General features: G+C 40.5%; 1 pseudogene; it reads left to right on the top strand.

Moving 5' to 3' along the window:
• Positions 1–26,891, top strand: part of LOC105945123 — an 85,732-nt pseudogene that overhangs the window by 4,655 nt on the left and 54,186 nt on the right.

Below are 26,891 nucleotides of genomic sequence, written 5' to 3'. Positions count from 1 at the left end.
GAAGTGAAATCTTTATATTAGTTTGAATTACTTTGTGGCAGCTGAAACCAAGTTTCCCTTGAACCCACCAAGAGCTATGCCTGCCTCTGGCACTGGTTGCCCCCGACATGAGTGGATCTAGAACACAGCCAGGAACCTCTTCCAGTGGTCGTCTTTTCCTGGGGCCTCCAAGTATTGATCCTTAAGCCACTCCCGATTTTGCATTCTCCAATTCTTTAAAATGAATTGAGCAATAGACAACTTCATCTCTGCTGTCTACGTTTAAATGTATGTTTAAGACCCTGACCCTCTGCAAAGTCAAATCCTTTCTGCTCTCTTTCTTCTTGCATCATGATAACACTTTATTCCTGGGATTCAGGGGAGGTCAGACCATAGGCTAAAAGAAGAACTATGCCCATTTTGAACAGAGACTTTGACAACAAAATGATCATTTAGTGTCCATATTGAATTCCTTTCTGATTTGGCCCTAGGCAGTCGGTTTATAAAAGGAATCTGAAAGCATTTGGCCTTCATATGAATGAGAAAGAAAGCCCCACAGAGTTTCTAACTGTAATGAAATCAGAAGGGTCATCCACCCCTGGCTGCAAATATTAATTAACAGGCAGCCTATCCCTCAGCAGAGTAAAGGTCCTGCAACAGCAGGTGTGCTTGCAAGAGGCTCTGTTGAGAAGCAGCTGGGCTAGGCGGTCTTTGGGTGAAGAACAGAGTGACAGCAGGTCTCACACCAGGGCAGTTTGTCCATGCTCTTGACCCCACGGACATGAACCTCCTTTGTTTCTTGTGAAGTTTGCATCTACTTGTGGAAAACATGGTTTTCTTATCTTTGAAGGGAAATACCTTTGCTTCCCACAAAGGCCCATCCCCCACACCCAGACAGGACATTATTTGTCTCAAAGCAAAAGAGAGTTCAGGGGAGCACAGGCTCCTATTTGATGGTCTCCACAATGAGTTCTGTGAAATATCTACCTACTTGCCACAGCTTGATTTACTGCGTCGCCTGGAAATAACAAATGTAATTACATTGGAATCAACTTAATAGGAACCCAGATTGCCTTAACATTCCTTTTGCTTGGGAGGAACTTAATATGAATGAGAACCAGCTGTCTGTCTGTCATTGTGAGCATTTGGCCAGCTTTCATAACTGATGACAGATATGGCTCTTTTGGAAAATACTTGAAAGTCACATCATTATAGAGGCCATTTTCTCCCTGACATCTTTAATATCAGTAATGAATCACACAAAGCACATCCATCTTACCTGAAACCAAGAGATAATTTTGTGCTCTCCAAGTGGTTATCTTCCAGGGAATAGTTCTCCCTGGCCTAGTGTTTTGGATTTCCTTAATAAAAGGAGTAGTACAATCTTATTCAAGCAGAAAAAGCAAATAAAACTGCTGGCTTCATAATGGAAGAGAAACCTTAGTGGAATCTGGCGCTTTGGACGAATGGTAAGTAGGGTCTTCAGGCTGTGTACATAAAGTGTAATTTTATGAGCCTTTATGAAGGTCCTACTACCGTCAAACATTTTTAGAAAAAAAAAATTTAATGAACTAACATTTGAGGAGGGTCTCTACTTTTTGTGAGGCTTTTTAAATGCATTTCTCTTTTTTATTCACCACTCTTCCATAAGTAAAATAGACATGATAGTCTGTCTCAAGATAGCACTAGAATTTAGTGACAATGGCAGCTTTCCATAAGCCACACACTAGTTAAAGTCAATAGTTGGATCTAGATCTCTGACTCAAGTCAGTAATGAAATGGTGAATGAAAAGAGTTCAGCAGGATTGGCATGTTCAAGGCCATTGTACTAAAACTATTTTTAACTGTCTACAATACAATAGTAATAGCTACTTAGTATAGTATAAAAACAAATCCCAAATATTAGTCAGAATAATCAGAGAGGAACAAATGAGCACTTGAAATGGAGCCAGCCCAGTGCAAGACAAATCTACGGGAAAAGGCAGTAAACCAGAGGTGATGGAAAGCTAAGATCTCCACATAAAAATGCTCGGTTCCATGTATTATGCTATCTTAAACTTTAAAATATGTAAGATTAGCCTAAATGTGAGCAAACCTTCACATACATTGGAAGAAATTAGACCAAGTATTGAGGTATACAAAGAATTCTTAAACAAAATCCAGAGCAGCACAAATGATACATGATGATTGATAATGATGGATTTATTATATTAACAAAATTAAACACACACAGTAAAAAAAAAAATACTGTAGAGACTGGGACAAAATATTAAAAATATACTTTTTTTTTTTTGGTTTTTCAAGGTAGAGTCTCATTCTAGTTCAGACTGACCTGGAATTCACTATGTAGTCTCAAGGTGGCCTTGAACTCATGGTTATCCTCTTATCTCTGCCTCCCAAGTGCTGGGATCAAAGGAGTGCATCACCATGCCCAGCCACATAACTTATTTATTTTTTTTTTACTTATGTTTGGGGTTTCGATGTAGGGTTTCTAGCCCAGGCTGACCTGGAATTCACTATGGAGTCTCAGGGTGGCCTCAAACTCACGACAATTCTCCTACCTCTGCCTCCCAAGTGCTGGGATTAAAGGCATGCACCACCACACCTGGCCATAATTTTTTTTTAATACCATCCAAAATAAATAAGAAATGCATAGAAATTTAAAAATCTAATAGAAAAATGAGCAATTCATAGAATAAGAAATTCTACTTATTATTAAAAAGATATTTTAACCTTACTCTTCATGATGGAAATAAAATTGTAGCAAGTAATGGCATTTCATTTATCAGAATGACAAAATTTAGAATTCTGCATGCCTTGTACTGTCCAGACATACTGCAGAAGGGGCTGCTGTTTACTGCTGGTGGAATTGGAACAGCTGAGGCCATGACAAGTTGCTCAGCTTTCCTTTTATAAGGGCCACACCTCATGTGGTAGCACATGGTATCTGCAGACTTTGACATGTGACAGTTCTACCTGAAAGCTACTTGAAAATTCAGGTCACATGAGCTTCTGGGGTTTGTTCTTTGTTTCCTGCAGACCCAGTATGAACAATCACATTTGCTCAGTTATTTTAGTCAAAACAGTCTGAGCACAGCCTAAATGGTAAAAGGCCACTCTTCAGGGTGGCCCTGGTGTCCTTGTCACACCTCTGTAGTTCCTGGGGATTTGTGGTGTGTGCATGCTTCAGGCACAAGAGAAGAGTGTGTGGAACTCTCAGTAACCAATCTGCTTTCTGTAACCACATTGTGGTGGAGGTATAAATAGCTCAGTTAGCATTGCTGAAATGCTGAAGGAGGGATGGGGGGAGGCAGTAAGGAATAAAAATATAAGGAAGCAATGTTAAAGATCTACTTGCAGGACTGGAGAGTGAAAGTGGTTAAAAGCACTTGCTTAGAAAGCTTACTGGCCTGGGTTCAGTTCTCTAGCCACCCATGTAAAGCTGGACACAGAAAGTGGCACAAACATCTGGAGTTTGTTTGCAGTGGCAAGAAATCCTGGAATGACCACACACACACACACACACACACACACACACACACACACACTTTTATACACACTAGTGAGTAAATAAAGAAATATATGTACTGAGTTCCCTTTCCAAAAAGTTCTCTAGCTACCTCCTTCTAGGCAGAAGGTATCCGATTTCCCACTTCCTGTACTTGTGAAGAAATATAGGGAGAATATGATCAAAAGCATATGTGGAAGATGGCCTCACAAGTGAACACTGGCTGTCATAGCTGCAAGCTTCTTGATGGAGTGCACTCAGCTGAGGATAGAATGTCATACTGAAAGGGTTTACATTTTCCCTAGGGCTCTAACAAGTTGCTACTCACCTGGTGACTTGCAGCAACAGAAATTCATTTTCTCACAGTTCTGGAGGCTAAAAGTGTGAATTAAGATGTTGAATTCAGCATTAGGGCCTTGTAGAAACTGATGGAGTATCACTGAGTGCTACTTCTGTCTCCACGTGGCCATTGCCTCTGCGTCTCTTGAATCTCTTTCCTTTCTCTTAGAGCACCAACCATTAGATCTAGAGCCAATCCTAAAACCAGAATGGTCTCATCTTAACTTCATAGTGCTGTGCAGAACCTCTTTCTAAATGAGGTCAAATTTCTGGTGTTAGCAGTACTCACCCCATTGTGACCATGAGTCATCCCTCCAAAGAGGGGACTGAGTTACAACAGTTAATGTGCTCTTTGATGCCCCAGACGAGAAGAAATCAATACAAAAGCATACTAGACTGTTTACACATACATGTGTGCAAGCATGCACATGCATCCACGTGCACGGACACACACACACCACATTATAGTTTTTGGAAATCTAATTCAGTGACAAATCACATTGTGTCAATCAGTACTTCCTAAAGTAGAATTAGAAAGATTAGATAGGTGACAATCTCTCTGCCTTAAGAAAAAAGAGGACTACAGGCTGGAAAGATGGCTTAGCAGTTAAGGCGCTTGTCTGCAAAGCCAAGGGACCAGGTTCCATTCCCCAGGACCCACGCAAGAAGATGCCCAAGGTGGCTCATAGGTCTGGAGTTTGTTTGTAGCAGCTGTAAGCCCTGAAGAGCCTTCTCTCTCTCTCTCTCTCTCTCTCTCTCTCTCTCTCTCTCTCTCTCCTTCTTTATCTCTCTCAAATAAATAAAGTAAAATAAAAAAGAAAAAGAGGACTACTTGTGGGTTGCATTGTTAGCAATCAGTAACTTAACAAGTCAAAGTTCTTCAAAATAACCTGCTCCTTTAAATAATTAGCATATCCTCTCTGCCTATTCACATGATTACTTTATTTACTAACCCATATTTTTGCCTGGCCTCAGGCTAATTCTCATGAAATCTTAATGAATTAAGTGTGAGCTGATGAATTGCCCAGTGCTTAATCTACCCATCAATTAACATCTGAAAAACATGTAACACCACTTGTCCAGCCTTAGAAGAGCATGTTTGATTATGCACTGATTCTAATGCCCTCTAAATAAAATACAGAGTTCAACTTCACTGGCTAAAAAGAAAAAAAAAAAAAAAAACCTCCAGAAATAGTTTCATTGAGATGCTTACCACATGCTTTTTTTAAATGTATAAAATACTAAAATGGTATAAGAGGGGGGATTATCTTTTGTTCTCAGAAATTCCTTTGCATTGATATCATAGTCTTACTGAACTTTATATTTTGACTACAACATTGTTTTGTTTTTTAAAAAAATAGATTAAGTAAATGATACATAAAGCTAGAAATAAAAATGGAATATATAAAGCCCAAGGTCCTATAGAAAGCAGTCATAACTAAAATCAATGCATAGATAGGCTATGACTACCCAAGCATTGCAAAGCGGTCAAAGCAAATCCCAACCTGCTTGAATGTATGCCAGGAGCCATAATGTTTTATTTGAACACAACAAAGACTGTCAAACATCTCAGAGCCTGGAACAAAGTACACAAGAAGTGAATTATTTTGACAAAATACAAGCCAGGCAACCCTAATCTTTTTTGTGTATTTTCTACATCCGTCATTTAGGTATAATGCCAAGTGCCTTTTAACACCTTGGCTCTACCATTTACTGGCCCATCATATGGCTTAAAAAACAGTGTCCTATCCAATGTGACCCACAAATTCCTCAACTGAAGAGCTGAAGCGTAGTGCTTACCTGCTGTGCAAAGGGTATCTGTTGCACTCAGGTCCACACTGCTGGTAGAAATCACCCAACCAAGAGCAGCTTGTGGGAATAAAGGTTTATTTGGCTTGCAGACCCAAGGGAAAGCTCCATGATGGCAGGGAAAACGATGGTATGAGTAGAGGGTGGACATCACATCCTGGCCAACATCAGGAATAGGAGAGTGTGTCAAATACTGGCATGGGGAAATTGGCTATAATACCCATAAGCCTGCCTCCAACAGTACACTGCCTCCAGGAGCGTTAATTCCCAAGTCTCCATCAGCTGGAAACCTAGCATTCAGAACACCTAAGCTTATGGGGGACCCCTGAGTCAAACCACCACAGTATCAATACCAGTGTGTGATTTGGGGTGCCTATTATTTCCGGATTCTGGTCAGTCCTTAGATGAATCTGAGAAACCACAGACAGGCATATTGGGTTGTTCAACGTAACCATGTTAAAAAATAAAAAATCCTTTATCAAGATGGAGGTTGAATTTGCACATAAAAGCTACCCACCTTACAATGACTTCATTACAATTAGAAAGAAGTAATGTGGTGAGGTGGCCAACGCTGAGATGTACCACTACATCTTCTTCAACAAAAAGACTCCGCGTGCAGCTGTGGGGAGCATAACTAGCTCACCACCTTCAACTCTCAGTCTGTCAGGGTCTACCTCAGCTTTGCTGCCAAGTGCACAGGGGGCCCTGCCAATGGCAGAAGGGGGCAGTGGTGGCAAGCCCACGTGCCACTCACACAGATTCTGGCCAAAAACTGAACACAAAGTAACACAAGATCACAATTTCCTCCACACAAGGCTCCACCCCTGGACATGCCGCACTCCACAGTACCCTGACCCATCACTGGTGGGACTCAGCCAGGGAGGCACTGTGGACTGAAGCGCCTGGCTCAGTCCTATTTCCTTACTTTTCTGTCCACAGGCTCACTGCTCAGGAAACACTCTCCACTGTGCATCAAACACCTTGACACATAGCAAATATAAAAGAAATTTATGTTACTAAACAACAGTGACCACCAAAAAAAAAAAAAAAAAATCTTGGCAGATGAATCAGTGGAAATTTCATTCATTACTTTGCCTAAAACTTCCCATTCTATTCTCTTCTAAGTGAACAATTCATAGACCCCTGTCTGTACTCATTATTTAAACATTTTTCCTATTTGGTATGATATGAATTTGTTTGCTCTAAGTGAAGGCCACTTTTTCCACATGTGTTCTCTCTGGTATTGAAGAAACATTCATCAATATGGTGCTTTAAGACAGTGAAGCTTTTTTTTTTAATATATCAATTAAGATTCTTAATGTCCTTAAATATCCCTCTGGGGCCCGATCTTCCAAGTGATTCATCATTTCTATTGCTTTTCTTCTGGATGTTATCCAATCTTGCTATTGTGCATCTGTCTTCAAATACGGGGCTTCACACTCCTAGCAGGTCTTCTCCAGCAAGCAGCTAGCCGCAGGAGAGGAAGGCAGAGACACTGCAGGGCCAAAAGCAGTGACAAGGATAACTATAAAATGAGCAACACCAGTGCTCTATGTTCTCCTTTATCGTTCAGCAACCAAATGATCCATAGTGTCTTTATATATTAATAGCCCATCTCCCTCTAGGATGGATTTTTTTGAGGCACACCCAATAAACTGAACTTTTTTTTATGTGAGAGAGCAAGAGCAAGTGAGAAAGAAAGAGAGAGAGGGAATTGGCACACCAGACACTGAAGTCGAACCCCAGACATGTGCACCACCTTGTGGGCTGGCATCACCTTGTGCATCTGGCTTTTGTAGGACCTGGAAAGTCGAACATGATTCCTTAGGCTTCACAGGCAAGCGCCTTAATTGCTAAGCCTCTACCCGTAGAATAGATTTTATACTGTATTGTTTAAAGGGCACAGTAGTAATCAATATGCAAGACATACTCCCCAGAGAAGCACAAAACTTTGTTTTCCATCAATTGCATGCAGAAACAATCCTCCCTATTAAAGTAACAAGATTGCCATTTGCCCTCATACATATCCCTAAAGTACCTAAGAACAATGGTTAGGGGCTCAGTAGAAGGAGCACCATATCTTCAATTGACATTTATTTAATATAACTAATATGTATGCATATATGTGTATATATATTCAGAGAATTATATATATTCATATATATATTCATATATATTAATATGTAGATATATACATATATGAATATGTAGATATATACATATACAGAGAATGAATGAATATATATATATATATATATATATATATTTTTTTTTTTTTTTCTCTATGTAGCCTAAGCTGGTCTTCAACTTGCTATCCTGCTTCTACCTCTTGAGCACTAGGATTATAAGTATGTTCCGCCACATCCAGAGACACTTAATCTTTTAAAAGAAATATACACATTTCCATAGTCCTGCCTGAAGTTCTCTTCCAGTGGAGCAGCATTCGTAGCCCTATAGTCTGGCATGACCTCACTTCTTAACACTAGTTCCAAGAAGCCTGTCTCTGGCTCTCAGTCCCAGTCACACTGAAGTAGAGTCCATCTCCCTGCAAACATTGCTACTTTCTTGCTCACTGATGCTGTGGCATTTCTGTCTTTGAGCTTGTTTCCTTCCCACTCTGTCTGAAGCACCCAAAGTCCAACTTGAACCCTCTTTGGCCTTGATGTCCCGTCTGGAGCCCACAGCTGGGATCCTCCCTCCTCTGAATTCCAGAGCCCACTGGTGCTCTGTACCACCGTGTGACCTGAAATGTCTTCCTTCAGCCTCTGGAAGGCAAGAACATTCATTGTCTCATTTGCCTGTGTGCTCACACACCCTCCCCCTGCCCCACCATCCAATAGTAGTTTGAATCAGATGTCACTCATAAAATCATGTGTTTTGGGTGCTTGGTCCGTAGCTGATGGCAAGTTAGGAGGCGGAGCCTTACTGGCCTGGCTTCCCCCTTGCCAGAGTTCTACTCACTGTCCTTCCACAGTATAGAAACCTGCTGTGGAACAGATCATGTCCAGCCTCTACTCATGCCATATTTCCCCTAACATCATGTCACTTCCCCTAGAGACTGCAAGCCAAAATAAAAGCTTCCCTTCCAACAGCTGCTTTTGGTTCGATGCTTTGACCCAGCAATGTGAAGGTAACTACAACATCTATCTCTTCAGCTTCCTGCCAAATTTGTCCCAGTTGGTCACAATCTGGGGATAAACACTCATGTAGGTAATGGAAATATAACTACGCACAAGGTTAGCTCAGAACTAGTGACCAGGAAAGGGTCCAGGTGGGAAGAACTACTGAAAAGGCAAGTACTGTGATCACAGAGGACAGAGCTCATGAGCTGGTGCCAGAGACAGGACAGTTTCTAACCCAGGCCTCAGGGTCAAGGAACTTTTCCAAAGATTAGAAACAGAAGAGACTAGGCGGTCATGACTGCCATTAGTAGAGATACAGTTCATGAAAAACTTGGATGAGACAACATCATCGCTTCAAAGTATCCTGGGGAAGAATTAGAGGTTGGGCTAAGATACAGGCAAAGGCCAGGTCAGGACAGGCCCTCTGGGAAATGAGGGAGAGCTCAGGCATTAGCTTGAGCTAATGACAAGTTACTGAAAGAAAACCACATTATGCCTTGTCCACTGGCATGACTACAGAGGTAGCTACAAAAGAATAGAGGAAGGTATTGGGAGACCCAGAAGTGGTATGTTCCAGAAATCCAGATATGCCTCAATAGGTAATTCCTGCATATTTTAAAGAGGTCAAAGCGCCAAGATTCAATTGCATGCCAAACAGCTTCTACTCTCTCCATGAATAAATTATAAATTAAATTGACATAAAACATGCAACTACTTACTCTATATAGCTGAGGGTCCTCTGACAATATTACTCCAGACTGTCTCATCCAACATCTGGAGTTTCAGCACACCTGGACACAGTTTAGCATTCCAGCCATAACCATCATGGGGAAATTTATTGAGTTTCTAACTGTCACCACAGTTCATGGTTCATGTGGTCAGCCAATCAGTACTGAATGCATTCTGATTTTTGTCATAGACATAGTCACTTCCTTCCTCTATAAGCATGGAAGGCAAACAGACATAAACACTGTGACACAAGCAAGGCATAACAGGCAGACTTCTCTCTACATCACTCTAATCATAGGCAAAACCATGAGGCACTTCTGCCCACACCTTTGTTTAACATTGGCTGTTATTTGAGAAACAGCCTAGAAGCCACCTCATTGGGAGCTTACCTTTTTGATTAGGAAATGGCATAGTTCTCCCATATAAGAAAATTTTTGAACGATGAAAAAGACAGCTGGGAAATACACATTAATGACATTATTTTTTTTAATAGGGAAGCATAGCATATGTTTATATCCCAGTATGGCCAGCAATGCCTCCATTATCACCAGTCAGAGAGACGTGTGTTTTCTTCCCTAAAGATCACATGGTACGGGACTGGAGAGATGGCTTAGCACTGAAGTGCTTGACTGTGAAGCTTAAGAACCCCGGTTTGAGGCTCAATTCCCCAGGACCCATGTAAGTCAGACGCACAAGGTGGCACATGCATCTGGAGTTCATTTACAGAGACTGGAGGCCCTGGCACACCCATTCTCTCTATCTATCTGCCTGTTTGTCTCTCTGTCTGTCACTCTCAAATAAATAAAAATAAAGTAAAGTAAATAGTATGCTTAGTTCTCATTTACCACTACCAAGTTCCATAGACTTGGGGTAGGTGGAGGGTCACAATTATTATTTTTTCACACTTCTAGTCTCTGCAAGCTAGGATCTGGTGAGGCCTTCTCCCTGGACATAGACAACTACCTTCTTGTATCCTCAAAGGTGGAAGGAGGTCTCAGGGATCCTCATATAAGGTCCCATTCCTTAGGGCTCTACACACAGGACTTAAATACCACTCAGAGGCTTTCCCTCCCAACACCCTTCACAATACAAACTCGAGGAGAGGTGGAACACATGCATTCAGTCAGCATGATGTACGGAATTATGCTGAGGAACCGAGAACCAGTCTCATGGTTGCCATAGTACCCACCTATTTAATACCAGAAAACAGGGACCATTCAATTATCTCAACATAAATTTCTTTCAAAGCAGATATAAAATCATTTTGTTCTGAAGAACATACCAAGAAATTATTCTGGTAATGTCAGTATTACATGGATCCCTAATGAAGCCCCTACTATCTGGGTCTTTTTAATACATCCCAATAGATTGGGTGTTTGATTCTATACACTTTGAAAAAATACTATGCTATGGGGCTATTCTGTGAGAAAATGTATGGGCTTGAATTCTTTTTCTTGGTTATATTACAAAATGTTTCAAAATTTATATCCTGTGGCTTTTTTGGGAGGGTGGGGACAGGCTTTGCTCCAAACCTTCAGCTAGACATGTTTCCTTATTAGGTGTCTAATGTCTAAATACATGGATGGTTCTACCCTCATCATGGAACTTGCTCATAAAGGATAAATCCCTACTCAGTAACATAAAGGACTCATTTGTAAAGCCCAGCTTCCTAACAGGGTAAGTGATCTTGAATTCTGTGTTCCTCAGTAGAAGGTAGGAGAATATGCCTTTAGTTTGTATTCCTATGTAAGTTGCTTTTTATTCTAAATCTGTTCTAAGTCTCTCTAAGTCAAACTTTGAGGGACAATATAAAAAGATTCCACAAAACTCAGAATTTCATTTATTCTAAGGCTGCCACCAAACACACCGTTTCTTATATTATCTAGTAACCTCTTCAGAAGGACCTCAAGAATAAATTTCTCACAGGTTGTGATGGCAGAAATAACTGCACACCCTCCCCTAGGCAAATGGACTCAATATCTATCTTATGGGCATATGAATGAGGGGCCTGGGGATGCTCCTGCTCTTGAGTGGTCTAATAGAAAGTGAATATGTCAAGTGATCAGGTGATTATTCACAGCTTCATGTTAATTAACTTCATGAAATTTTCTTTACTGCAACAGGAAAATATGATTACTAAAGCAAAACAAGGAAGGAGAGATGGCTTAGTGGTTAAGGTGCTTACCTGCAAAGCCTAAGAACGCAGGTTCATTTCCCCAGTACCCACATAAGCCAGATGCAGATGGTGCATGCCTCTGGAGTTTTCAGTGGCTGGAGGCCCTGGCTCACCCATTCATATTCTCTCTCGCTCATAAATAAATAAAAAGAAAAGCAAAAAATAGTAAAAATAAAGTAAAACAAAATTCCAGTGAGAAAAAGTATAAAGTCATATTTTCTCTCACTTATTCAAGATGATCACTGGTGTTTTTGTTATATTTTGTCGAATTTTATTGTCACACCTATGTTCTTTTTTTATTTAAGGAAATATAGTACATAACACCTTGTAACTAGCTCATTCGACTTGGTATGTGAATAGAATTTACATATCATTAAACATTCTTGTGCAACATTTTCAATGATTATTGTTAATAAACTTTTCATAGATGTGACTACCGTTATAATGGAATATTTATGACTTTTTGTACTTTTTTAAATAAATATGTGTTAGGGGGATTTTCTTTATAACAGAATTTTTACAGTAATCTTTTAGAATAAACTTCCATTATTTCCTTAACAGTAAACTTGAAGAACTCAATAATAATTAGGTCAAAATTTGTATAAACCTAGAAGGGTATTGCTAGGAAATAAGAAATTACTTTTTTAAACAACTGTGCAACTTTTTAGTCTGGTAAGCAGCCTTGTGAAATGTCACATTAGTAGGCTGCAGAAGTTGTTTACATTATTTGACAATCAGCACTGTGGTGGTTTGAATTGAATAAATGGCCCCCAATACATTCAGTTGTTTTTTTGTAGTTTGCATCTGCTGGCTACCTGGCTGGAGGCAATGTCACTGGGAAATCTTAAAGTGTGGTGGTGGGTTTCCGATTTCAATCTAAAGATATGCAAAGTGTGCCTAGCTAGAGTTCCTGAAGTGTGCTGAGGCTTTTGATCTTTAGGCTTGTGCTTCTCTCTGTCTGCTTGGGCCTGTGAAGGCAGGCCAGCTTCTTCTGCCATTATGGATCTTCCCCTGGATCTGTAAGCTTCAATAAATCCCTTCCTCCATAACTGTGCCTGATCTGGAAGCTTATCTCAGAGAACCTGAATCTGTCTGCTACAAGCACCAATGCACATGTACCTTTGCATAAAAACACCCGTCTGTGCACACTCATGGAAACACCACCAGAACTGTTGATGGTCTTATTTTAACAGACACAAATGGGGTTGACACCACTTCATCGTGTGCCTAACCCCATCAGGATTAGTTCCACAGGGAAAAGTCCAGTGCTCACATCTCAACTCCATGAAATCTTACCAAATCGACTTCTATTAAGGATGCACATTTGATCCATGTTAGACCCTTTTACCTATCCTTTTAGAAACTTCTCAACGAAAATAACCTAGAAGCTAGAAAGGGATTTACCCATTAATTGATGACACTCCCTTGCCTACCACAAGGATGCTCACATACAGTCCTGATACTCTAACCCTAAGACTGTCACCATCCTCCCCTCTCTGTGTTAGAGTTTTCATAAATATCAACCTAGGCTAACCTGCTCAATGAATTATAATTGAAATGAAACTAGCCCATATTGGTTGTTTACAGTGAAGTAGGCAATGTTATAAAAACTATGTGTTGTTCACTATATCTTTATGAAAACATTGTAAGTTAGATAATATGTGGATCTTGTTTTAGAGGTAAATATCTGAAGTACAGAGAAGTTAGTCTATTTGTTCATTTATCCAAGGTCACAAAGCTCTTAAGTAGCATGTTTGGGATTTCAGCCAGGATAATTCTAATGCAAAGCTTGCATTCTTAATTATGATGGCTTGGCCACTACACTTCAAGAAGTCATAGAAACCTCATCTCAACACAGCCCAAAGAAGCGACCTTGTAGCCTCCCTTGATGAGGCAATGCACATGCAGCTTCCTAACTCAAGGCTCCTTGTGGCCCCAGAGACCAACAAACTGGTCTTGGGATGGCTGCTGTCCAGCAGCAGCCTCCAGAGAACCTGGGACAGGAGAGTCATCCTTTCTTGTCCTCAGCCACATTCTCCCTCTAACTGTGGCTGTGGTAGCTTTTACTGACATTATCAAGGGCCTCACTTATGCAGGAAAGACTGCAACTTAGACCCCAGAGTAGGGAGTCTATTTTCTTGTTTTTAATAATAGCAGGAGACCCATTCAGGCCTCATCTAGAGAGCAAGCACTAGAAAAAGAGCAAGAGAGACATCAGCATGCCAGAGGGCAAGAAATGCATTCTCCCACATAAATATAAGTGGTGAGATTACCAGGCTTAAGGCAAATTTGTTAAACTGACAGGAAATATCACAAATTATATTCTGAACTTGTATAAATTGTGCTATAATTATGGTAATTCCTGGGAATTTTGGAGGTGATTACATTTTCAGTAGCCAAGTTGACATTCCTGAATTGAAACTATAAAGAGATAAAATGGATTGCACTGATAATTTCTCTAATAAAACCTTCAGGTCCTGTAGAAGATCAACACTGCTCTGATTAAAGTCTGGGAATAATCATGTCTAAGAGACAGAAAGCCAGTATTTCTGTAATTTTACCAGCCCCTTTGAATTTCAGAATCAAAGTACTCAAACATTCTACGTGTTCCCAGGTAGGTCATACTTCTGTATAGCATTGATTATCTCTCCTGTTTTTCAGACTGCTGTGGCCCCTCCCTCAGAGTCACCTGTTGTGACAATGAATGACCACTGAGGACACCATCAAGGCTATGGACATCAGCTCACTGTGCCTGTGCCACCATTAATTCCCACTAACTCTGTGTATAATTCTCAGTGCTGCCCATCTAGCAGTAAGCACCCTGAGCACAGTACTGTCTCCTCTTCCTGCACACCCACCTCCTGCCACATGACTGTTCACAGAAAACACCAAACATAAGCCTCTTGAGTTCATCACCTCCCATGCCATAGTCACATCAGCCTTGGAATAATTAATTGGCATTTGAAGTCACCTTCCTTCTCCCTCTTGGCCATTGTCTTTACATTTTCATCCACCTATTTTTTGTCTCCTTCAGAATCTCTTTCTCCCCAAGGCTCCATGGTCACTCACATAAAAGACATTCCAGACATGTCTGGATACATGAGTAAACACTGATTAGGCGCCAACTGGAATTCTTTCTATTACATCTATTATCATTATTGCTATTACCCCATCATCATCCTCATCATCATTATGTTGATGATGATAATGACAGTGATGAACTAGAGCTTATGAACAGCACTATATATCAGACTGGAGAAAATTAGATGCATTCACTTCCTCCATCTCATATAAAAACATTTCAAAAAGATGTCTAACATTTAACATGCCCAGTATAGCATGTTATTCTTTAAAACAAATATAATTGGCATTAAGTACTGAAGAAGAAATACATGTAACAAGCCTTGCCCTGGGTTTTTTTTTTTTTTTTACCTTCTTGCCAATGCACAGAGTTGATTGCATACATTAGAATGTACGAATTTAAAAAACTGTTCAGCTATTATATCAGTAACATATGGTTTAGGAGCTAGAAGGTCTAGGTTCTAGCCCCCTTTAACATGCTGTGTGCCGTTAGAAAAAGCTCATAATCACTCCAGACTTTGGGGTCCTTTTTAGTAACATAATGCTAATGTAGGGTTGTGTTTTTTTGTCTTGTGTATCTTTTAAAAACTTTGTATTGACAATACATGCATCTAATATATATATAATATATTTTGATCATAATCCCCTCTCATTACCTTCTTTTGTCTCCCTTCCCTCATGTCCTTTCCACTGTCTCATTACAACTGGTCCCTGTTTGATTTTGATGGAGGTTTCTTTTCCCCCTCTTCCATCATACATGACAGAATGTTGATAAGCTCAACACTGTGTAGGTCTTATGCTAGCAACAACCACCATTATGAGGTCGTGAATGCAATATCCACTCATGCTGGAAGACAGCATTCCAAAGCTCTCCTCCTCTTACCTTTCAGTCTGCTACTCCTCCACAGTGTTTCCTGAGCCTTTGAGAGGGTGATAAAGATGTCTCATTCAGTGCTGAGCATTTACCAGCAGCTTATTCTTGGCACTTTGACAAGTTTTGAGCCTCCCTACGAGTTGTTGCCATCTGGAGAAGAAGCTTCTCTGATCAAAAGTGAAAGCTGCACTAATCCATGGCCATAAACATAAACGTACAGAGGATGATCTGATGGGCACAACATAACCACATAGCCAAACCACGGTGGTAGCTTCCCTTTTATGGCCTGTGATCATCCCAGCCATAGGCATTTGACTAGGTTTTCAGTACAAGGCATGAACTCCCTCCTATGGAGCAGGTTTCACTAATGCAGGTTTCAGGAGCATTTCATAGACAACATTCAATCCCAAAACCAAAGCAAGTTTTTAACAAGTAACAATTACTTTCCTTTCTGATCTCTCATTATTTGCCTGGTGTTATGCAATGCTGTGTTAAATGTCAGCTTGGGGAAACTACTGTCAGTGACAAGTATATGATTGGTCACTAAGGACAAAGGTACAGGTTGATATTAGTATGATTATTAAAGGGAAGAATCATAACATCTTATTGCCAATATGTCTCTAGTAATATATACATATGTCAAGGCAGGATGATGATGTGCCTCATCATCTAGATAACTATCTATTTACCCATCCATTCATCCATCTCTATCTTTCATCATGATCTTGACTATGGAGCTACACATTGACCAAGGTTTTTTTCTAAAACACAAGGCTGGATTTCCTTCATGGAAACCTGATGGAACCATGAAGATAAACTGTGGGTTGCAGTGGATACCCAGTAGAGATGCCAGGACCACAAAAAAGCTGATAAGGAGAGCTGGCTGTGGATGAAGATTTCCAGGACTATGACTAGCCTAGCTGGAGGGGAAGAATTGGAACTCCAGTAACTTGTTGCTGGTTAGAATTATCAGACTTGGAGATTTGCCACTGACCAGAGTAGTTGACCTTGGAGCTACAGAGTTTGATGTTTGCTCTGTTTAAATATTGTGTTGGTTGAATATTTCTTTGCTGTGTTCTATGCCATCTTTTGCAGTGTGAATGTTTATTCTTGATCACTATGGATCTTTTGGAGGTTTTTGGTATTATGGCTCAGTTAAAAGAACTTGTATTATGGGCATGTTTGAACATCGTTAGGATTAATAAAAACTATGGAGACTTTTAAAGTTGGGCTGAATGCATTGAATTTTACGTCATGGAGCCAGGATTGGAATGTGGTGGTTTGATTCAGATGTCCCCTGCAAACTTAGGTGCTCGGAATGACAGGTTCTCAGCTGATGAAGATTTGAAAATTAACACCTCCTGGAGGCAGTGTATGGTTGTGGGTAGGCTTATGGATATCATAGCTAGTTTCCTCTTGCCAGTGTTTAGCACACACTCCTGTTTCTGTTGTCCACCCGATGTTGGCAAGGAGATGATGTCCACCCTCTGCTCATGCTGTCATTTTCCCCTGCTATTGGGGAGCTTCCCCTAGAGTCTGTAAACTAAAATGAACCTTTTCTCCCACCAGCTGCTCTTGGTCGGGTGATTTCTGCCAGCAATGCAAACATGACTGCAATACCACATAAGCCAGATGCACAAAGGCAAGGCAAGCACAAGGTTGCATATGCTCACGAGGTGGCACAAATGTCTCCAGTTTAATTGCAGTGGCAGAGGTCTTGGCATGGCAATTGTTTCTCTGTCTGTCTCTCTCTCTCTCACACACACACACACTCTAAAAAAAAGATGAATAAGATATAGATGCTGTCCACAAAGAACTAGTAGTTTAAAATACATTGTAATTCATGGTCAATAATATGTTCTGTATGAGCATGGGAGTCTACTGCTATGAAACAAGTCACCCCCAAATTTACCAGTCTAAAGTGACAAACATTTATAGTTGTACATACTCTGCACTCATTTTCTTCCCTTGAGAGTGACATAACTAGCTGGTCGTGGCCCAGGCACTCTCATGGGGTGCTCTGAGTAAGGCAGCACAATCTGCTTCCTTGGTGGTTCACTCATGTGGCTGACAGCATCAGGCCTTCATTCCTGTACACAGACCTCAACACACGGCCACAGGAACATCCTCACAGACAGCAATTACTCCAGAATAAGGCATATAAGGAAGGAACAATGGGAGCCACCGGCTGTTTGTGGCCCATCTTTAGAAGTCACACATCATTTACAACAATTTCCCCTTAGTTTTGTAAGTCACCCCTAGTTAATTTGGGAGCTTTAAAGTCATGAATGCCAGGTGGCAGAGATCTCAAGGGTGGTTCTGAAGACAAGCACTACATGTAATAAAGTCTCCTCTGCTCTCACTCATCTTGCTGCTCTGGGTCATAGTATTGTTGCAAACCTCATCAGCTCTTTCCCTACTCTCTGGTTAAAAATTCCAAATTCCTAAGTCTCCTTTCTTCCCAACATTGGCATAAGTTCCTAAACAGGGAGTTCCATGGACACCTGGCACTGCTGTGCCCAAGATGCACCAGAAGTTGCCCCTGAAGAAATGGAGCCCTCAGTGCCAAACCAAACAGTGTCCATTTCAAAGTCAAGGTGTCTCTTCCATACTCAGGATCTCCACAACCCTCCACTCATTAGGTCTTCTTATTGGATCAGAGCCATGTCTCCCATATCTTTCCCTCTCAGCTTCCAGTCCCTTCAAGAAGGCTCCTTCAACTTTAAGATGCATAGGCTCAACCATGATTTGCTCAACCATGTTTGTAGTGGCTCAATTCTTAATAGCTAAGAGCTGGAATCAACACAGATGTCCATCACTAGAAGAATGGATAAGTAAGAAGTGGTATGTCTACATAATAGAATTCTATACATCAGTAAGAAAAAATGAAATTTGAGGAAAAATGGTAGAACCTGGAACAGATCATTCTCAGTGAACTTACCCAATCACAGAAAAAAAAAAAAAAAAAAAAAAAAAAGCCACATAGTCTCACTCATCTACAGCACCTAACCTGAATCTACACAAGATGCCTTACTTACCCAGCAAGCATCTTGTGGACTAGACAATAGGATGGGTGGGGAAAGAGTGGAGGGCAATGGAGGGGGTGGGAAACACAAATCTAGACCCAAATGGCAATGGTACAATAAAATTCTACTTCCTAAAAGGCAGACCAAATGGCTCAACCTTCACCAGACCCTTAGAGGGAACACCTGAGCCACAAGACACTGAAGAGGGTATGATGAAGACTGACCTTAATCTTTTACAGCTTCCCTTCCTCCCTCTCCCCCCACCCTTCTCTCTAACTCTTGTATATTAGTTATCTTTTTCTTAGTGGGCACTGACCTGTAACTCCCAGTACCAGCATGCGGCTATCATCCACAATGAGCTTTTGATCAGAGAGACCCACAAGGTTTCCTAAAAGAAAGACAGATTTCTGTCAGAGTACTTGATGACCCAGCAAAGGTTAGTGGTAAGACCCTACTGCTGAAGACATTGCATGTGGTCAACAGGTAAAATGGAATGGCATGTCTGGAAGCTGGAAGAGAGTCAGTCCTCAGATAGTGCGTCTAGTGCCAGAAGGTGCTACATGGGCAACTGGGGGAAAATGACCAATATCTGCTCAAGCATCTAACCTACTTAGCAGCAAATAACCTGTTGTGATGCCCACACAAGTGCAATAGTGGCACACAGCCATGGTGGGGAACCCACTGCTCTTGACTTGGCTAACTGATTCCTTCAGTGGTACGGAACCCATAGCTGGAGCTGGGAAACAAATCAGAACCATATCCAAACACAAGCCCACTGTCCATTATCAAGCTACCATCAGTCATGGGCTACAAGAGGGCCTACACCTATTAAATTCTCTATAAAAAAAAAAAGTAAGGGTTATCTCATTTGTCCTGGTACTAACTTACTCTCCTTTGGAGAATCTGCTTCTCTTTTTCAGATAGATATAGATCCTAAGGAGAGAGCCACCCCATCATACCTCAAAATGGCCCCAGCTGAAACTAAGGAACATTGGCAAAACAAGCAAGGGTGCTGTTTTCCTGGTGAACCGGGTGCCAGGACAAGGGTGAAGGAGATCAACACAGAGAAAAATCAACTCCTACCAAATCAGAGAGCCAGAGACCCAGAGGCCCCCAACACCTCATCACTGAAGCAGACCAAAAATGAGCCCAACATGGCTCAGGGAAATTTTACAGAAGAAGGGGTGGAAAAAATATCAGAGCCACATGTTGGGTCATGATATACAGAGACACTTATCCTACCCATAACTGAGGGCTAACTCCACAATGCATGACCTCAACAAGGAGGGGCCAAGGGAAGGGGGTAGGTCACGGATGAGCCTAGTAATGATACCAAACTGACTGTATTTGCTGAATACAAAACTAATTAATAAAATTTTTTTAAAAATTTAAAATATGCATAGGCCTGTCTCATCAGACAGGGCCGTGCGTGTCTGCATGACTCCTAATCAAGGCATTTCTGCTCTCACTTTCTTCCACCTGACCAGATATATGAGGATGATATCTTTAAAAACTTAAATGCCATGAGGAAACAAATGTTTTGACACATTTGCTGAGTCTCAGCCCCAGAGGGTATTTTTCTACTAGCTAAAATTCTACTGCCACCTCTCTTGCAATGAGGTCAAATGGTGTGCAGAGGCCAGATGCTATCCTATCAATTGCCATGGGGCTAACCTGTAGTGATAAACCCTGTAGGCAACACTCAGACGGGTGAAGACACAGGCACCCCATGGCGACTTTGATTTAATGATACCAAAAATGCTGCCAAAATCTAACAGAAGCTTTCTCAGCACCATCAATTCAAGGATAGCAGACCCTACTGTTTCTTAAGCAAACTTACCCTTTTCCTCTTCCCCACCATTTTTTAAAACTACTCTTGAGCTGGGCGTGGTGTTGCAAGCCTTTAATCCCAGCACTCGGGAGGCAGAGGTAGGATCGCCATGAGTTCAAGGCCACCCTGAGAATACATAGTTAATTCCAGGTCAGCCTCGAAAAACAAAAGACAAAAAGCAAACAAAAAAAAAAAAAAAAAAAAAAAAACTACTCTTAATTGTCTACTTAGATATCCCTCAATAACATGTGAATTTGAGCAGAAAGCTGAAGTGAAGGCCATGAATACCTGCATGTTCAGTAATTAGAAAAATGTCCTTGTTCACCCTTCCCTTGTTATTGAAAGCTGATTGTTTTGAATCAAAGTTTCTGTCCACAGAAGCCAGAAAAGAGCTAAAATACGAGTGAAATAGCTCAAGATGTTCATTTACAAAAGGAGTAAATAGTACAGTAGATGAGAGATGGCTCAGTGATTAAGGTGCTTGCATACAAAGACTAACCCCTCCAGGCTAGATTCCCCAGGACCCACATAAAGCTGGATGCACAAAGTGGTACATGTGCCTGGAGTTCATTTGCAGTGGCTGGAGGCCCTGGTATTCTTTCATTCTTTCTCTCTTTCTCTCTGTTTGCAAGTAAATAAATAGTACATTAGTCATTTAAGGAAGACAAGTCACATAAAACAGGCTCCTCCCTGATCTTTAAAGCTTTATATAGTTGGAAATCACTCTGATAGGACTCCTTAAGCATTTGTACTCATGTATTGAAATTGAAGCATTGAAAATTGCAACCCCATCATATTATACCATAAAAAGTGTCATGAAGTATTACATACCTGTATACTATGTTTCCAAACAATGTATACATGATAAATAGACATCTGGAGTTTGTTTGCAGTGACAAAAGGCCCTAGGTCACCTATACTCACTCCTTGTTGCTCACAAATAAATAAAAATTTAAATTTAAATTTAAAAAATGAAGGTTTTTATACTTTTTTATTGTGTGTATGTGTCTTCATTCTCACACACACACACACACACAGATACACATGTGCCATAGAGCATATGTGGAGGTCTGAGGACAATGTAGGGGCATTTGTCCTCTCCTACTTTGCTTGAGACAAGGTCTTCCTTGTTTTTGCCACAGGGTATGTGCCAGCCTAGCTGGCCCAGAGGATTCCTGACTTTCCTGACCCCGCTTCCCACTGCCCTAGGCACAATGGGATAATATGTACATGTGCCACTTTGTGTCCAGCTTTATGTGAGTGCTGGAGAATTAAATTTGAGCCAGTAGGCTTACAAGCAAGCACCTTTAACTGCTCAGCCATCTCTAAAGTCTATACAAGGGTTTAAAGGTTATTTGAAGTTTCAAAACTTTCATTCAGAATTTTCTCAGCATGTTGAACAGTTTGAAGGTTGACATCAAGCCATTAGTTGCCAACAGACATAATATGTATTGGTTTCTAAGTGTTGCAGTGAAAAATTACCAGAAATTCTGCAATCTGACCAAAACACATTTACTCTGTGACAGGTCTACAGAGCAGAAGTTCGACCATCCACTATTTAAACCCTCACAAAGATAAAATGAAATGAAATAAAATAAAATAAAATAAATGAGGTATTGGCAGGAGACCCTGTGGATGAATGTTTCCATGCTCATGCTATGCAGTGCCTGACTCAGTCTCACACGGTTGTAGAACTGAGTGAATCTCCCTTTCCTTTGCTGGTTAATCATTCAAGCTGCTTTAGCTCCCAGTGATCTCTCCCTAGTCCTTTATGATCTCACCACAAGCCAGCAGTGGTATATCCAGTCCTTCCTACACATACACTCTCTCCAGCTTCCTCTTCTGCCATCAGTACTGGGTTTAAGGGTTGCTGTGATTATCTCAGGCCCATCTGGATAACCCAAGCAAATTACCCAGTCCTAAAGTCAGTTGACCAGTAACCTTCATTACAGCTGTGAAGTGTCTTTCACATTCATGGGTATCATGACAGAGGGGGAAGGTTATGGAGCCAACGTTCCACCTATCACATGGATGAAGAATGTGGAGAGATTGTCCCTAGGTAATAATCACTTTGCTGCTTAGACTCTTCTTAATGCAAACAAGTGCTAATTCTGTAATCTCTAATTCCTCTAAATAGATTAAAAATATTTAAGTGATCATGTATTTTCAAATTTATATATTTGTTTCAGAATCTTTCATTCACAAATAATATAAATTTAATTCTTAGCTGCTAATTTAAAAGTAAAGATGTAACTGCCGTTGACTCTTTGTTTTGTATAGTGTTTTTATTTTGTCTTTTTAGTTAAGGTTTATACCATACCATACTTTTCACATCAAAACAAGATCTCATGTAGTCCAGGCTGGCTTTGAACTTCCTATGTAGCTGAAAGTGCCCTTGAATTCCTGATCCTCCTATCTTTACCTCTCAAGTGCTAGGGTTACAGGCTGTGTCACCATACCAGCAACTAACATTGTCTTGTTTAATTTTAGTTAAGATAGCCACCTTCATGTTATAAATTATGGCTCAGGAGGATTTTATTTAAAAACTTCTTTTTCTGGGCTGGAGAGATGGTATGATGGTTTGAATAGAATAGATGGCCCCCAATATATTCAGTTGTTTGTTTGTAGTTTGCATCTGTAGCCACCTGGCTGGAGGCAGTATCACTGTGTGGATTTTTAGGTGTGGTAGTAGGTTTCAGATTTCAATCTAGACATATGCAAAGTGTGCCTAGCTGGAGTTCCTAAAGTGTGCTATGGCTTTTGGCTTTTGGCTTTTTGGCTTGTACCTCTCTCTCTCTTGCTTGGGCCTGTGAAGGCAGGCCAGCATCTTCTGCCATTATGGAATTTCCCCTGGATCTATAAGCTTCAATAAATATCCCTTCCTCCATAACTGTGCCTGGTCTGGAAGTTTATCTCAGCAAACTGGAATCTGTCTGCTACAGATGGCTTAGCAGTTAAGGCATTTACCTGCAAAGCCAAAGGACCTTGGTTCAACTCTCCAGGACCCACGTAACCCAAGTGTACAAGGTGGCACATGCATCTGGAGTTCCTTTGCAGTGGCTGGAGGCCCTGGTGTACCCATTCTCTCCCTCTCTCTCTTTCTGTGTCTCTTTCTCTGTTGCTCTCTCAAATAAATAAAAATAAAATAAAACATTTTAAAAAATAAAAACTTCTTTTTCCCAGGTATGTTACTAACATCACTTACAGAATTAAAATTATATTTTCAAGGACTAAAGGGGGCTTAACAGCTAAGTGCTTGCCTGTGAAGCCCAAGGACTCCGGTTCAGTGCTCAATTCCCTAGGACCCATGTAAGCCAGATGCACATGGGGGCATGTGCATCTGGAGTTCATTTGCAGTGGCTGGAGGCCCTGGCACAGCCATTCTCTCTCTCTCTCTCTCTCTCTCTCTCTCTCTCTCTTTCTCTTTCACTCTCTCTCTCTCTCTATCTGCCCTTTCTGTCACTCTCAAATAAATAAATAAGAATAAACAAAAAAATACATACATATATATATATATATATATATATATATATATATATCTTCAAAATGTGATCAGCTATGAGTTATAAAAGAAAAATTAATTGACTAAATCAAGGTATTGTGTTTGCTTTTGTTTCTGTTTTGTTTTTAGAGGTAGAGTCTCACTGTCGCCTAGGCTGACCTGGAATTCATTCTGTAACCCAGGCTGATCTTGAACTCAGTGCAATCTTCCTACCTCAGCCTATCAAGGAGCAGGATTAAAGGCAGGCACTACCATGCCCTACAAAATGAATCAGCATTTTAAAACATGCACTGCATGTCTGCGTATCACTGAGCATTATGAGATGCTCAGGAGAATGGAATGGCCCCCATGCTGCTTGTAATCTCATTGAAAAGACAAAGATAAGAAACACAAATATAATGACATCAGGTAGTGCTGTAAACAATTTGTACTGTTCAAGGTCAAAAATAAGGACTGCCACTGCCAAATGGGGTACATGATGCTTCCCCAAGGAGAGGGAATTTAAACCTGGCAAAGATGTTCTGCTTTTCTGAGCCTCTGCTCATCACCTCCTCTTTCCCAAATAAGAAGTGTTTGTTGAGCCCAGCATCCTAAACTGTTAAGAAAGGGAGTAGTTGCTGTATCACTCTACTCTAACATTTTCCTTATCACACTAGTGCCGATTTTACTGGGCTCTGACCCTGCTGGCTGCAGGGGCAATCCATGCAAATTACAGTAGATTTGTCTGTCTCCGATCAAAATAGTCAGAAGTTATCACAATAGACTTAATTTCTCCTCTATGTGCTATTTTGTGCTCAGGGATGAAAATGTGAAATATGAAGGATTTGGAACAGCAGTTGAAATTGTCAACAGCCCGATATTCAAATGTTATCACACTTTTTTTTTTTTTTTAATAATTGTCATGTCACAAGTTTCACCTTTAGCTCTCATGAACTGACTGACTTGGGATTTAGGCCATGCAATGAGGTCTGTTACCACACTACCCTTTTTTTTCCACATTATAACTAGGGTTGCAGAACTTCCTGGAAATATTCATCCGCAGTTTAAAACAATTTCTTCACAATGTTGAAAGGCTGCTCTGGACAATGTTCATGTTTCTGAACTGGTTATCAAGCAGATAGTTTAATTTGGACTGAGAAGTTTCTTCATAATCTATCCCAAAAGTCAAAGGCATGAATAACTCATGTTCTCAATCCTATTTCATTTGCAAAAATTCTGAATAATTTCAGTAACAGTACTTAGAGTACTTCGTAGACAAGGTATTGCCACTCAAGTAGGCTAGACCTGGCACAGGATATGTTAGACTTTTAGTTCTATCACAGTATTATCATTAATAACAACACTATGAATGATTAAATGGATAAATAATAAAATGTTTTAAATTTGATAGTGTTCTGCCCATAATAATATGGAGGCTAGCAGTCACATTTTCTAACAAGTAGCTAGTGGATTGTTGGCTTTTAGAGGGAGATATGCGTGGGGCTTTGAAATAAAATAAGTCCTTCATCAACTATAAACCTGAGCAATTCAACTGACTTCTCTTAATCTCAGTTTCTCACCACTAATATTTATTTCTGAAGTAAATAAAACTGCACTCAAAAGCTGAAATAAATTAAGACACATAATAAAAGTTTAATAGTGTGATCATTTTTAAGACCATTGAAATACAGATGTTGGATTATTTATCCAAAATTTTACAACAAATAAATGGAGAAATGCAGCTGTATGTTAGATTGTTTTCCTCTGCCCTCATAAAGCGAGTTACAGAAGACACATGAGTGCTTGTTCATACTCATGGGGGGAAGGGCAGAGACAGGAGAGGGAATGCCAGGGCTGCTTTCTTACCTACTGACTTCCAAAATTAAGACAACTACAAAATTACACACAGAAAATGTGCAATGAATTTTTACGATTTTTACACAGGCCAGAATGTACTCAGTGGCTAATCATAGGCCATTCCATGAATGGACTGAACGCATTCAATACAGGACACTTCCCAGAAGTGATTTTATCCATGGCAGAGAATAGCATGCACCTTCCCAGGTGGCAAACTTATCTATCTTCCACAAATGGGTCCCCTCTGGGATTGAATGTGAACAAAAGAGATGGCGAGGAACTGCGGAGAAAAAAGGAGGCTACTTTGAGACCTAATGTAAGCTCTTTTTTTCAGGCACTGTGAAGCATGCAATGCCATCATAATGTGAAATGCATTAAACTGTCAGAGTGAAGATCCTGTCTTCAATCATGGAAAGTCCCTCAAGATTTCAGTGTTAAATTTTGCATTACGAAATCTCCTGACCCCCTTCCCTCTCAAATAAAAGTTCCCTTAAAAAAAGACAGAGCATTTTTTAAATGACACTGGGGTATGTGAACATATCCCAGGTAAAACTGCAAAGCTATTTCTTGTTAGATGGAATTAAATCTAAAATCCCAGTAGTATTCCATAAGTGTTTCCATAAGTAATTCCTACAAGTAGTAGTGTTTTGGTGATGTTAGGCATTAAACCCAAACATTGTAAGATTAATAGGACAGCATTTTGTTTGTTGTTACACACACACACACACACATGCACGCGTGCGCTCAACCTACTAACCAGGTGTTGGTAGTCAATTGCCAGGGTGTTCTCACTTTCTTTTTCTCTTTTGCAATCTTTCAGGAGCATCATCATGAAAACGTAAGTGGGGAGAATTGTGCTAGAAAGGCTTGTGAGCCTGAGTCCTCACTCATATGCTCTTCCCATGCTATTGTCTCCTGTGTCTGGTTTCCAGCCACTGTCAGGGTGCCACCTTCTATGGGTGAGGACAGAAAAGTCACTTATAATTGCTGAGCCACAGGAAATGGAGTAGGAAATTAACATCACATTCAAATATTCAAATAGATCCTGTATTGCTTATTGGAGATGTTTAAAAACATTT

This window comes from Jaculus jaculus, chromosome 4, assembly GCF_020740685.1.
Source record: "Jaculus jaculus isolate mJacJac1 chromosome 4, mJacJac1.mat.Y.cur, whole genome shotgun sequence".
Classification (NCBI taxonomy): Eukaryota; Metazoa; Chordata; class Mammalia; order Rodentia; family Dipodidae; genus Jaculus; species Jaculus jaculus.
This window is presented reverse-complemented; position numbering and strand designations above follow the sequence as displayed.